The sequence below is a fragment of the Bos indicus genome, chromosome 24 (assembly GCF_029378745.1).
Source record: "Bos indicus isolate NIAB-ARS_2022 breed Sahiwal x Tharparkar chromosome 24, NIAB-ARS_B.indTharparkar_mat_pri_1.0, whole genome shotgun sequence".
Classification (NCBI taxonomy): domain Eukaryota; kingdom Metazoa; phylum Chordata; class Mammalia; order Artiodactyla; family Bovidae; genus Bos; species Bos indicus.
In genome coordinates, this window is record NC_091783.1 from 26,129,538 (window position 1) to 26,143,680 (window position 14,143).

Genomic DNA, 14,143 nt, shown 5'->3' on the forward strand with positions numbered 1-14,143 from the left:
TGCCAAGTTCAAGCCTAATTATACCACTTTTGTTTGTAATTGAAGGTATATTAAGTAGTGGCATTTTCGTTTGGAAGCCATATAATTTTCTGTGTAGAAAGGCAGGCCAAACGTTTCTCAGGCAGGTAATATCTTAAGGTTTTACTCCAGTCCCTCCTCTGACAACCCTGTCATCAGAGCTGCTCTCTGTGAGTGAAGAATTCCAACCTCTATCCCAAGTGGGAAGGAAAAGGAAACATCACTGCAGCTCAAACAGCAGGTTTATTGCTTTACAAGGATTCTTCCCTGGATGCTTAAATATAGACAAGAGTCATAAGAACTGTATACTCAGGATCCAGAAGTTCTCTAAAAAAGAGAAATATCTTTGAAAGAGGGAGAGCATCATAGAGTTTCAAGAGCCATGAAATATTTTGAGAGCAGGACTTTTATGCTACAACTGTACAGGGAGATATTATTTAGAAGGCTATTAAAATTGCAGGTCATGCTGGGGTAATAGACATATATATTGTTGTTTAGTCACTCAGTCACATCCGACTCTTTGCGACCCTGTGCACTGTAGTCTGCTAGGCTCCTCTGTTCATGGGATTTCCCAGGCAAGAATGCTGGAGTGGGTAACCATTCCCTTCTACAGGGAATCTTCCCAACCCAGGGGTAGAACCTGCGTCTCCTGCATTGCAGGCGGATTCTTTACCACTGAACCCCCCTTGGAGCCCTGATACATCATAGAATGGAACATTTATTTTTTTAGTTCATCATGAAGTCTGTAGGTATTTGAAGGCAAAAATATATTTTTTCCCATGGGGGGGGGGGTTAAAATGTATAATTTCTTAGCCATTTATATTAACAAAAAATAATAAAGAGGTTTACTTCTATGTAATCTTTGGTGTGATGAAGACTTTTTTAATGCTCTATAACAAGCAGCACTGATACCAGTCATTTAAGGCCGTCTAGGGTATTCTGTTTAATACAAGTAAAAAACCAAATCAGATAAGGGTATTTTTTCCCTTCTAGCCTATACTTCTATAAAATTTCCTGTCAATTATATAAATAAAAACAACATTCTGTTCCACATATCAGAATACCATTGTTTTAAGTGAGAGATTGATAAGTTAGTTCTAAATATGTTTTAAAATCTTGATGCTTGTTTTCAGCTTACAGTGAGATAGTATCTATATGCTTTGCCACCAACCTTATTTACTTTCCAAGAACCAGAATATTTTATTGTAATGTTTACATCTTATATATAGCACAAATGATCACCATATGTATATGAAAATTCTTATCTGATAAAAGCTATGTGGCTGTTTTTAATGATTTTATCAACTTGATAAAATATATCCTCTCACAGCTAATAACTGCCCTGCCTTAAGGTGATTCCTTCCTAATAAAACCTATAGTAGTAGTAGTGTTACTCGCTCAGTTGTGTCTGACTCTCTGTGACCCCAGGGACTGTAACCCACCAGGCTCCTCTGTCCATGGGATTCTCCAGGCAAGAATACTGGAGTGGGTTGCCATTCCCTTGTCCAGAGGGTCTTCCTGACCCAGGGATTGAACCCAGGCCTCCTGCATTGCAGGCAGATTCTTTACTATCTGAGCTACAGAGAAGTCCAATAAAACATATAATTAAAAAAAAAAAACACTTATGTAATTTATAGCATGACACAGCTTTAGATTCTACAACCAAAGTTATGAAAATAATATTCAGGAGCCAGTTACAATTTGCAGAGTTTCTGCACTGGAAAAAACTTGGTGACATCATGTCTAACTGTGTGTCCAGATGTGGGGCACAGTGAGGCCTTGCAAGGCTGGGTGCCTTAGCCAAAGGCACGCAGCCCCTTTGAGGGGAAGCTGTGACTCAACCCTGGGGCTTCGGAGTCTCAGTTCAGTGTTGACTGCACCTTCCCACCCTGGTTTGTTTTATAGAAGTACATGATGAGCAGCATCCTTAGAAAGAAAATGCCAAAGGACTCCTGTGGTATAATGAAACACCCTCTTGTAGTGTAGAGTTTGGGGGTACCTTTTATAGGTTAAGTCAGTCAAAATCTTGCTTAAAGTACTTCTTGTGGTTGAGAGATAGATGACACAGAGGACCGTCTCTGAGAGGCTGCCACACCCTCGTTAGTGTAAGCTGCAGTGATGCTCCAGAGAGCCTTTGATTTAGTTCATGAAAAAAGGTCAGAGTTCAGGTTCAGGAAATGAAAGATAATTTCTTGTTGTTTAGTCACTAAGTCATGTCCGGCTCTTTGTGACCCCATGGACTGTAACCCGCCAGGCTCCTCTGTCCATGGGATTTTCCAGGCAAGAATACTGGAATGGGGTACCATTTCCTCCTCCAAGGAATCTTCCTGGCCCAGGGATCAAACCCAAGTCTCTTGCATTGCAAGTGTATTCTTTACCACTGGGGCTTCCCTGGTGGTTCAGATGGTAAAGAATCTGAACACAATTCATGGGGTTACAAAGAGTAGGAAATGAATGAGCAACTAACACTTTCATTTTACTTACCACTGAGCCACTGGGAAGCCCAAAAGACAAGTAGGCATGCCTGTTTCCCACAGCATCTGTAGTACTGTATTGATTGTCTTTAAACATTTCTTGCATTTATTCCACTGTTGAAACATGCTAGAAGTTTCTACTTCCCAATTCCAAAAGTTACTAATTGATAACGTTAAGGGATCTATTAGAAATGCAAGTCTTTAAGTCTATCACCATTATTAAAAAATGTAAAACACAAATACTTTAGTGGAGAGTAGGGAGAAATTTGGGTGTCCCCGGTGGCTCAACAGTAAAGAATCCACCTGTAGTGCAGGAGCCACAGAAGATGCGAGTTTGATTCCTGGGTCAGGAAGATCCCCTGGAGGAGGGCATGGAAACCCACTCCAGTGTTCTTGCCTGCAGAATCCCATGGACAGAGGAGCGTGGTGGGCTACTGTCCATAGGGTTGCAAAGAGTCGGACATAACTGAAGTGACTTAGCACACAGGCATGCCAGGAGAAATTTAGTATCAAAAACTCCAAAATTTCTAAGGAAAATAAATCAATACTACCAAAAAGAGATCCTGAGAATCTGGAATATAATATTCTTTCAAGATCAAGAGAAGAAAAATGAACTCTTAATAATTAATATCATTGTCATAAAATAACATTGATAATATTATTTAATTATAATAATATTGTCATAAAACATGCTGTGCATAGAGGAATAGGAGGCAAATTTTAGTGCTCAAAAGTCACCTTTAAAACCTTGATAACATGCAATCAGCTTTTCTTACAGAAACAGAAGGTTTTTCTGAGTCAAAATATGCAGATAACCCACAGAAGTGTAACAAGAGGTCATACTGATGATTCTTGATTTCTGTTAAAGATAAAGTCAGAAGGTTCCCTCTTCCTTTAGTGGAATAAATGAACAGTGATCATTACAGCAGGGCATTGCAATTCTATTTGGAGTTTTTCAGTTTACACGTATTTTTCAAAAATTGTCATTTCGTACTCTGTCTTCCAAGCTCAGAGAATGGAATGTTCTACTGCTGTTCCCTTCCAAGCTTGGAGTGTGTGCCCTTTGGCAGCGTCAGGCTCCTGCACCACTTTTGAAGTTCATAGAAACATGAACTGCAGAAGCACAGTGCCTGCCAGACCAACGGTACACGATTCCTTATCTTCCCCGCATGGCTGCCTTCTGCCCTTTTGAGCTGACATTCACATGAGTCTCATATAACACCACTGCCTGAGAATAGGGTGGAAGTCATGTACCAAGCTTACGTTGCAGCACCACTGCTGACAGTCCTGGGAGACTGAGGTGCAGCCAACTATAGGTATTTGGCTTTATTTGCTTGGGAAAAAAACCTCTACAATTTCCAACAATTCTCTTCTATCTTTCCACTTATTTTTTAACTGTTTTGACCGAATTGCTCTGTCACTTGACCATTAATAGATTTAAGTCTAGTCTAATCTAACTTATCTTACTTTATTCTCAAATAGACTTTTCTAGTTGAATTGACAGTTGTTTGGTGAATTAACTAACCTGATCTTTGTTTCTCTAAGGATCTGGCATTAAGAGCTGCCTCATCTCTTTCAAATGGGCCTCCCTAGTGGTTCAGTGATAAAGAATACACCTGCCAATGCAGGAGATTTGGGTTCGATCCCTGGGTTGGGAAGATCCCCTGGAGAAGGAAATGGCAACAAACTGCAGTATGCTTGCCTGGGAAATCCCATGGACAGAGGAGCCTGGTGGGCTACAATCCATAGGGTTGCAGAAGAGTCAGACATGACTTAGCGACTAAACAACAACAGCAACAATCTCTTTGAAGGCTAGAGTACTTGCTATGCATTATTAGGATTGGAGGAAAGTAATATAATATCCAAAATGCCATGTTTACATTGAAGAAATAGATCATGTAATTGTTCCCTTCCTGGACTGTAGGAATGCCTTAATAATTCCAGAAAGGGTTTCTCTTCATGGCATTCATTTTTCTTTAGTCACTTCTGAGGAAAAAATTCCTATGACTTAAATATTTTATAAGTAATTGTAGGGCAATCCTGACATAGTTAACATTCCTCTACATTGAAAGAAACTCGCAGGGAAATAACTGTTTAAAAGAAATGGGGTTGATCGACTTTACTTCCCTAGAACCCATTTGCATTGAGAATTTTGACAGCAATCGATCTGATTTAAGTCTAAGTAAAAGAAAATAGAAAAATAATTGCATTTCTGATTATAAATTATATAAATATTCCAGCAGTTTATCTGAATTAGAGTCTGTCTCTGATGTCATTTAGGTCTAATTCAACCAGATTCTCATCCTGCTTCTCTATGACATTTGTCCAGCACGGAGAGTCCTTTGAAGTCCCAGAGGCTGGACTCATAGAACTCCCTTGGCAGGAAAAGGTTTAAAAATGGAGCAAACCCCAGGTAGAAAGTCCAACAGCTGACACAGGAGGCAAGGCCGAGGGTCTGCACTTCTTTCCCAGGCCTTTAGATTCTACTTACCATTAAAATGATCAAAAGGCAAAAGTTCCTGAAAAGGAGCCAGTCCATTCCTCTGGGTCTCTCTTGCACGGGCCGTGAGATTTGATTTGAGTCTGGTCCTCGTCCTGAATTCGGCTCTGGAAAATGTGCTTTGAAATGCCCTTCGAGGAGGGCCTGGTGATGACTCTGCTGCTCTCTGGGCCAAGGGATGAAGATATTCTATAATGACTCTATTTCCCCACCCCGAACTCCTGGGCTGGCCTGAAGGACTGGCATTGCCTGGGTTCTGGGTAACAGCAGAGACACACCTTGATTCTTATTGCAATGAAACCCTTTGTTGGGCACCAAAGAAAAATCCTACAGAGTGCGGACAAGATTTACAGGGAAGATACCCAATGAATAATAAATTACTCACAACATGAAAAATAATTAAAATGCTAGGGCCTGTCATCATGGTGAATGAAATTAGTAGGCTTCTTCTTACTGCCAACATTGTAAAAGCAAAATTACATATAGTCACACACACACATATACACACGCACATGTTCACTACAGAGCCAACTTCAAGGACTGACACTCTGAGCACAGGACATTGTGAAAAGGTACCAGGCCTAAGTAGGGAGACAGACAGAATAATGGAATTCTCATGTCTTAATTCTAGTGATTCTTCCCTCACTCCTAAAGAAGTCCTGTTGTTGAGTTGCATTCTTCAATTTTAAATATCTTCTAAAAATAAAGACAAAGAAACTCTTGAGTTCACTAGAATATTTGTTTGCACATTTTAGCATCTTCTTAGTATACAGTCAAACCAGTGTGGTATAACATTAATTAAAGTGTTCTAAGGTAACCACAGTAGAGAGTGTGTTTATTCCTCATGGCATTTCTGCTGATAAAAAAAGTGTATAACGTGGCTGAGGAACGCCTGTTAAGTCCTCATAAAGATGTATCGGGAAGAAGCCGAAATTGGAAATCTAAGAATTGAAGGGGAAAAGAGCAGAGCGACATCTGGTTATTTCTGAAAATCATTTTCTCTTTTTCATTTCTTTCTTCTCCTTTGTTTGTCTGGGTTTAGAATAGGTATAGTTTTCTCATGAAAAAATTGCTGGCTGGCATCAACTTTCACAAACATAAAAAGAAAATGTTAAATGTTCTCTAATTGCTAGTAGGTGTTGTTGGAGAATTTTAAAGGCAGACTGTGTCTTGTCTTCAGAAACAATGCAGAAACAATCCCCACTCATGGAATGTATTCCAAATAACACTTAGTCCATTGAAAAACTTAGTTTAGCATTTTTGGAAGCACAGGATAGAATCTAGGCAGTTGGAGGGCTGGCATAGTATTCTAAAGTGAAGAGAAATGAGTGATATGTTAAAGGTATTTGTGGGACAGAGAGCAGGAAATTATACTTAAGCAACGTTAAAAAATGAATTGTTACAAAGAGACAGTATTTGGATGTATCTGCCTAAGCTAACCTATGTATCTGGGTGTGTGTTAGTCGCTTGGTCATACCTGACTCTTTGCGACCCCATGAACTGCAGCCCTCCAGGCTCCTCTGTCCATGGGATTCTCCAGGCAAGAATACTGGAGTGGGCTGCCATGCCCTTATCCAGGGGATCTTCCTGACCCAGGGATCAAACTCAGGTCTGCTGCACTGCGGGCAGATTCTTTACTATCTGAGCCACCAGGGAAGCCCCTAAACAGGGGACATTGTGGCTGCATAGGCTGGAAAATGAACCCGGATCTCCTGTGTGACAGGTGAGAATTCTACCACTGAACAACCTATATCTGCCTAATTCAAGAATATATAAGATGACCTGATAAAGCAGGCGTGTGGATTGTGTTTTAAAATACATCTTTGAGTGGCTCTTCAGAATGTATAAGACTAATGCACATACCTTCATGGGGTGGATATTAACCAACTATTTAATTGTATGCTAGATTAGTCTTTAAACCAAGAATTATGGAAACCTGGGGGCAGGAGGAGAAGGGGATGACAGAGGATGAGATGGCTGGATGGCATCACCGACTCAATGGACATGAGTTTGAGTGAACTCCGAGAGTTGGTGATGGACAGGGAGGCCTGGCGTGCTGCGATTCATGGGGTCGCAAAGAGTCGGACACGACTGAGTGACTTAACTGAACTGAACTGATGCTTGAGTAAATAAGCATTCAAAGCATTCTCTTGTAACGTTTTTATATCCAACTGAGCTTTCATCCTTCTTCATTTGCATAAATTTTTGTCCAGAGGTTTGAAATGTGACAATTGTACCTACCATAGAAAAATTTTCTTTTATAGCTACGTCAGAACAGTATTAAATTACTTTTTACTCTTTGAGATATATCCTCTCTCAATGGTGCCAGTGAGCTTGGGGCTTTTGGAATGCACAGCATTTTCCCCTTTGTTTTTTTGAATATCAAAGGTACAGACGGTGCTGCTGCTTGAGATTATTTCTAAGAGAAAGGGTGGTGAGAGATGATTCTCTCCAATCCAGCTTCCCAGAGACCTTTTCATTGGCTATAATTACACTATGACCTTGTTTTTATTTTTGTACGAAGGATTTGACTTAGCTTGGAATAAAGAAGGACAATGAGAATTTGCACTGTATCAGTGAGTGGGGTTATTCCTCGGCTAACTGTGGCATTATTTCCATCCCTAGAAACATAGCACCAACAGGTCTGGTTTGTGTCTTGTGGAAATGTAATGTGCAATATTGCTTGAATTTGAATTGTAAAAACACAGAAGAAAAGAGTCTCAAATAAATGGAATTCCAGGCTTAAAAAATATATGACTGACACCTTCTTTCTGTGTGCCACCAGTTTATCATGGCCCATATACTAATTCTTTTTTGGTGTCCGCATCAAAAGGAGAATATGAGAGGATGGTAGAGAGTTATGGGAGCTTCACTGCTTCAGTACCGTGCTCTGGACCAAGAGGCAGGAATAAACGTGGGAGATCTTGGATTGTAGTGGGAGTCACTACAGAACAGTAGCGAATGGGAGAAGCCAGCAGGGATTTATGGTTCTGAATGTTGGGTCAGTCTGAGTCTAAGAAGGAACTAAAGCATCAGGGAGAAGTCAGTGGCTATCATGATGGTTCTATTTCTATAACAACTTCCAAGCAGGCTCTGAGGTAAGGTCTAATGGTGTATTATACTAAGATCATCATACGAAAACTGACCATTGTTTAGCCAGTTAAAGGAATTTATTTTGTTTTATTTTAGTTAATTGAATCATAATAATTTAATTTGCCTAAGCAAAGTAATGAAACAAGTTTAGATCCCTATGAGTTGTTGTTTTTCACAAGGAGAAAATTATACTTTTCCCTTGGAGAAAGGTATGGAGATATTTTACAAGGATTTCCTTCTTTTGTTTATACCACTGTTGATTGATTCCTTCTGAAATACAGAATTTCTATCTGAATTGCTATTCACAGGGTGAATTTCAAAGAAAAGAAACAATAAGCAATAGAAATAAGGACTGCATTGTGGCTCAGACAGTAACCAATCTGCCTGCAATGCAGGAGACATGGGTGCAATCCCTGGGTTGGGAAGATCCCTGGAGAAGAGAAAGCTACACGCTCCAGTGCTTTTCCTGGGAAACCCCATGGACAGAGGATCTGGTGGGCTACAGTCCATGGGATTGCAAAGAGCTGGACGACTGAGTGACTAACACTTTCAAGCCACTTTTCAGTTATGGTAGATCCGTGAAGGCAAAATAGAAAAGAGTTGATGGCTGAATGTTACCTTTCTTTTTAAATGAGAGGTTTATTGAGGTATAATTCACATACTGAAAAATTTAGTCATTTAATGTGTATAAGTGAATACATTTTTTGGTATATTTACCAATGTGTGCAACTTTGACCATAGTCAGTTTTTTTTTTAATGTAAATTTACTTTTAATTGGAGGTTAATTTCTTAAAATATTGTGTTGGTTTCTGCCATATATCAACATGAATCAGCCTTTCTATGTTGTAGAGTTAACCAAACTATTAAGTTTACCACCTAACTCTGTAAATGGAAATTTTCAAGTTAAGCGTGCCCTATTATTTATGTTTGAAATCAAACCAGTAGTATTTCATTTCCTCACATGAAAGTGTACATTGAATTTCAGGGGTGCTTTTGATATTTAATTACTGTTCTTGTGCTTCTATAATATTGTCTCTTCCTGCTTCCAAAGTCATAGTATATTTTCAATCCAAACGTCATACCCTCCTAACACATAGAGAGCACTTTAATATGATTTTTAAAAAGAATGCTACAGAGGACAGCTAATTCAGTACATTCCAGTACAAATTCTTTTTGGGGAAAAAAAGACATCTCTACTGGCAAAGATACTATGAAAATGATGTTAGGGCAAAGTTTTACATAAAATTATAGTTTAGGATTACTGGTGGATATGATTTAAGTGTCTAAGTGCAGCTTAATTTTTTGAAAACCGGTTTTAAAGGAAAGGAAAATTTAAAAGTATTTATGGTCCCAAACTATGTCAAATGCTGGAGGCAAGTAGGTTCTAGAGTTGACTTAATTAAGCAAAAGGGTTTTCATTAGCATGGGCCTGGGGGGATGGGCAAAAGGTAAACAAAGCTGTTTTGGTTTTGACCTAGAGCAGTTACTATGAGTACATGTCTGTTCAGTTAGAGATAATGGCATTGAAGACAAACAACCTGTCTCCTCATTAAAACCAGTTTATGTATGACAACCAGGGTGCTGCAAACCAGGTTATTTAGTGGGTGTTTGGAATCACAGAGTTAAACATCAGTTTCCTAAAGAGTTACGTTAGTACCATAAGGATGATGTTAGTTTACACCCTAAAATCATACTTACCCACAGACAGAAGTGCCTTGTTGGTTCTCTGTGACTTCATGTCCTTGGTGTGGGATGTATTCCAAACAAGGGCAGAAAGAATAGCGTGGCTTCTAGCTCTGTGTTAATTATTACTTACGTGCTTATTGCATGGGCTTCCCAGGTGGCGCTGGTGGTAAAGAACCCACCTGCCAATGCAGGAGACGTATACTTACTGCCTGCTTCTCCCCACAGATGTCTTTGTCGTTCACCCCTGACTCCTGGTCATTAGAGCAGTGGCAGCTGTTCCACCATGTGGTCGTTACTTATATGTCACTCTGGCTACTTCGATGGCACTGGCAGTGCCCCTCTTTGGCAAAGTTGTAATGTGTATGTAGTTTACCTCTGATGCTTAGTTAAGCACCAAGCAGACTCTGAATGCGATCTGGGCTCAGGTTGTTTTGGAAGAAATCCAGATACAGGAAAGTCAAAAGCTAGGCAGTGCTTTTATAAATATATTTCCTGGACTACTTGCACCAAAATCGTTTGGTCTAGCACAAAACAAATTCAGGTTTCTGGACCCCATATATACTGAATCAGAATCTCTGGAGGTGGAACCTAGAATCATTTATTCTTAACAAACTTTCTAGGTAATTCTGGAGTTGCAGGCTGAAATTTAAGTCACTGAACCAGGGTAATTAACCAGGACCTATGGATAACCCAAAATGGCAGCAGAAAAACATGGACATTTTTCTAATATGGTAAGATGAGCACCTCTTCATGGGAGGGAAGTGCTATTGGCTTTTAGTGTTTCTTTTTCTGTGAAAAGTTTGCTTCCTTTTTCCTATTGTGTCACTGAGGTCTTAATTATGGATTTATAAACACTCCTCACATGTAAGGGAAATTAACCTCTTATATGTTGCAATTATTTTCAGCTTTTTTTTTTTCTCTTTTGAGTTTCTCTTGGGTATGTTTTAATTTTGAAATTGAAAATGATTATATTTTTACACTGAATAGGCAGTTATAAAGAATCCTGATATCTCTTAGTTCCCTATTGCTGCTGTAAGAACTTTTCTCATGAAGTTTAGCTGGATAAGTCTCTGGGTTACTTTGAATGTGCTATAGTGTTCTCTTGCTGCCTTCCTCATTTCTATGGAGTCAGAAAGTAACGATGACATCTTTAAGGAGTCTGCCTTTCAGCTTTGACTCACCTACTGACCAGTGATATGGAATGGGTTTCCTGTAAAAATGTTCTCTGATGATTCTTCAGCCTGCCTACATCACTAAGTCTTGAAAGGCTGTGTCATTTATTTTTAGAGAAATCTTCACAAGAGATCTAGAGGAATATCTACTGCCTCAAAACTAGAACTTGCTAGTTTTGGTGCACGTTTCATGTACTTAGTGGACGTTGCATGTGTGTATGTAGGCTTTTGAAGGTAGATTGTTATTTTCAACTATTACTTTATTTCATAGAGTTGAGTAGCATAAAAATATCTCGACTCAACTATCATTAATTGGAAATCTTCATGATCTTCACTTTTATCACATTTGTTAGTTTTTACTGCATAGAAGTTAAAACATACTTTTATTTATTTCACGTACTTTAATTATAACATCTTATTTGTCATGCTCATAGAATTACCTATTTACAGTTAAGGTCAATGAACTATGCCAGTGTGGCATATTGAAATGGGTAAAAATTTACATATGGTTCAAATTCCAGAAATTTTATAAACTGGGTTTGTTTCCATGAGTGAGTTAATTTATCTCTGTGAATAGCAGATTTCTTACCTATTTCTTTCCCTTGTAGATTTTAGGACATTAAATTAGATATATTTTTATAGAAAAACTGGCAGTCAGTGCATTCTCTTTGAGTGGTATTCTTTCTTTCATAATTTATAGAGTGTATATATCTTTAATAGATTTGACATTTATTAACACTTTTGGCATTAGGTGTAGATATACACTGTTTTTAATATAAACTAGTATTCAGTTTTTACTGTTACATATTAAATATGATTTTCTTATTGTTTGCTACTCTAGATTATAACACATTAATTTCTAACGATTTTGTATGTGTTTAAAATTTTGTTCTATATAATTAGTTTTTAATATGTCTTAAAAATATGGCTTATTATTCTTACTTTGCGAATAATAATGTTTTAGACGGAGAGCTTTTAGGTTGTTAATAATGAGCATTGCAAAGAGAAGTCCAGCCAGATAGTTACCCAAATAGGACCTATAAATTACCTAACTTGGCCTGAGTTCTCTATTGCAGTTTACATCTGTGTTTTCTAGGGTCACATTTATTTCTGTCTTTATATTGAAAACAGATCAGTTTTCCTGGTGATAGATGTTCAATAATCATGTTTATGGAAGACAATCTATAAAGTAGAATACTAACTTATGAGTTTGTAGTGGGGGTATTTTTGCCTTGGTAGGAAAACTGTAAAGTTAATATTCTCTATCCAGGTGCCCTCAACTTGTCCTAGCATTTAAGGTACCAACTACAAAATTGTTTATTGATCACTAATAGAGAGCAAAGATGGATAGATATTTTGACATGCTCTTCACCTAAGCAGCAGGGGTATCTGGTAAAATATTCTTCCCATGTGAAAGAAATACCTTTATTTTTTGTCCCAGAGAACAGCATATGAAAAGGTATGAACGTCTACCTATATTTGATTTCACCTGTCAGATGATCATTGATATGATTTGTTAATCTCATAGTATTCTCAGAGCACTTCTCTATTACTATCATGATCTTTGTCATATGAAGAAAGCAACATTCTCATTGCAGTTTTTTGGACTCATTTTTCAGATATTTGAAAAATAGTTATATTTGGAAATAAACTATTTTTCTTTCATTAACCACTTAATTTTAACCACCTGCTAGTAAGGTCTAAATTTTTATATATCTAGTCTTTCCCCAAACGTATTTAAGACATTTTAAGGAAGGGTACATTTTACAGTCTAACAAATTGAATTATATTGTTCCTTACGAGACATCATCATGCCAAAGAATAATTTCAAAAGAGAATTTCTGTTGAGAACAGTGGAATTTGATATGCTCTGTAATGTAATCTAGGGGCTCAGTTCTCATACAGACTGCCAAGGCGAGAATGGATTTTAGAAAAACTGAAGTGTGAATGAATTGCATTTATTCGTGTATCCAGAAAATAATTATTGAGTTTCTGCTTGTCACTATGCTGACCTCTCTGCATCACACATTAATTCAAGGCTTATTATTTAATTGCTTCCATATTCAAATAATGACGATAGAAATTTCAATGTATGTTTTTCAATAAGCTAAGTGCAAGAATATATCTTCAAAACAGAGTAAATGGTCATGTTGTCATTAGAAATAAGTTGTTAGAGTGTTGGGACTACATACACAGAAAATGATGAATTTAAATGACTCATAGCCCTTGTTTTTGGCAGTGAGTAGACATCAAAACCGATTATCTATCAAGGTCACTCCTAAATGGGTAACAGTAAAGCTAAGTCATGTATTATAAGAGAATGATTATATGTCTATACACTTTACAGGGACAAGCATCTAATTAATATACACGATATAATATCATAAAGGTACAAGTTAATGACAAGGGGGACCTGAAGACTTTCCTATTTTACTCCATTGGATTTTATGATCCACTCTGTTGCTATATTAACTCATGATCATTCTTATTTACAGTGGAATGTTCAAGAAGGCCTGTCAAATCAGAAAATTCTGAGGTTTTGTGTCACATATTTGATCAGAGAGTGCTCTATAGAGGGTACCAGTGTTTGTGACAGATCCTTTCAGTACCCTCTGCATATATTGCCCTCATTCCCAGGATAGTTTATCTTTATGGTGCACGTACCACGCCAGCTCCCAGAGTTTTCCCCAGGAGGGATTTTCCCTCCCAGAAGTGCTGGGCTTCAGTTGTCCATGATGATCCCTGGCTTTTATTGCCTGTTTTCCCTCCCCTCTTTCATCTCACCATTTACTACCTGTGGTTCCTTCCTCTCCATCCTTTCCCTCCACATTACCCTCACATCCTATCTTAGGGTCTACTTCTGGGTGAAACCAATTGAAAATGTGATTAAAATAAACAAGAAGCCTGGGGGAGTCATTTATCAAGCAGAAAACAGGCATACATTTGGAAAGAGATATCTATTAATTTGAATGCAGCAAAGTATTTTCCTTTGAAAAATGTGACCAATTACATTCTGGGTCCAACTGGATAGAAACTTCTATTTATTTATATATTTATGGCTTCGTTGCTACGGGCTTTCTCTAGTTTGGGCTTTCTTTAGTTGCAGTGCTCGGCTTCTCATGGCAGTGGCTTCTCTTGCTGTGGAGTGTGGGCTCCAGGTGCATGGGCTTTAGTAGTTGTGGCTCTCTGGCTTAGTTGCA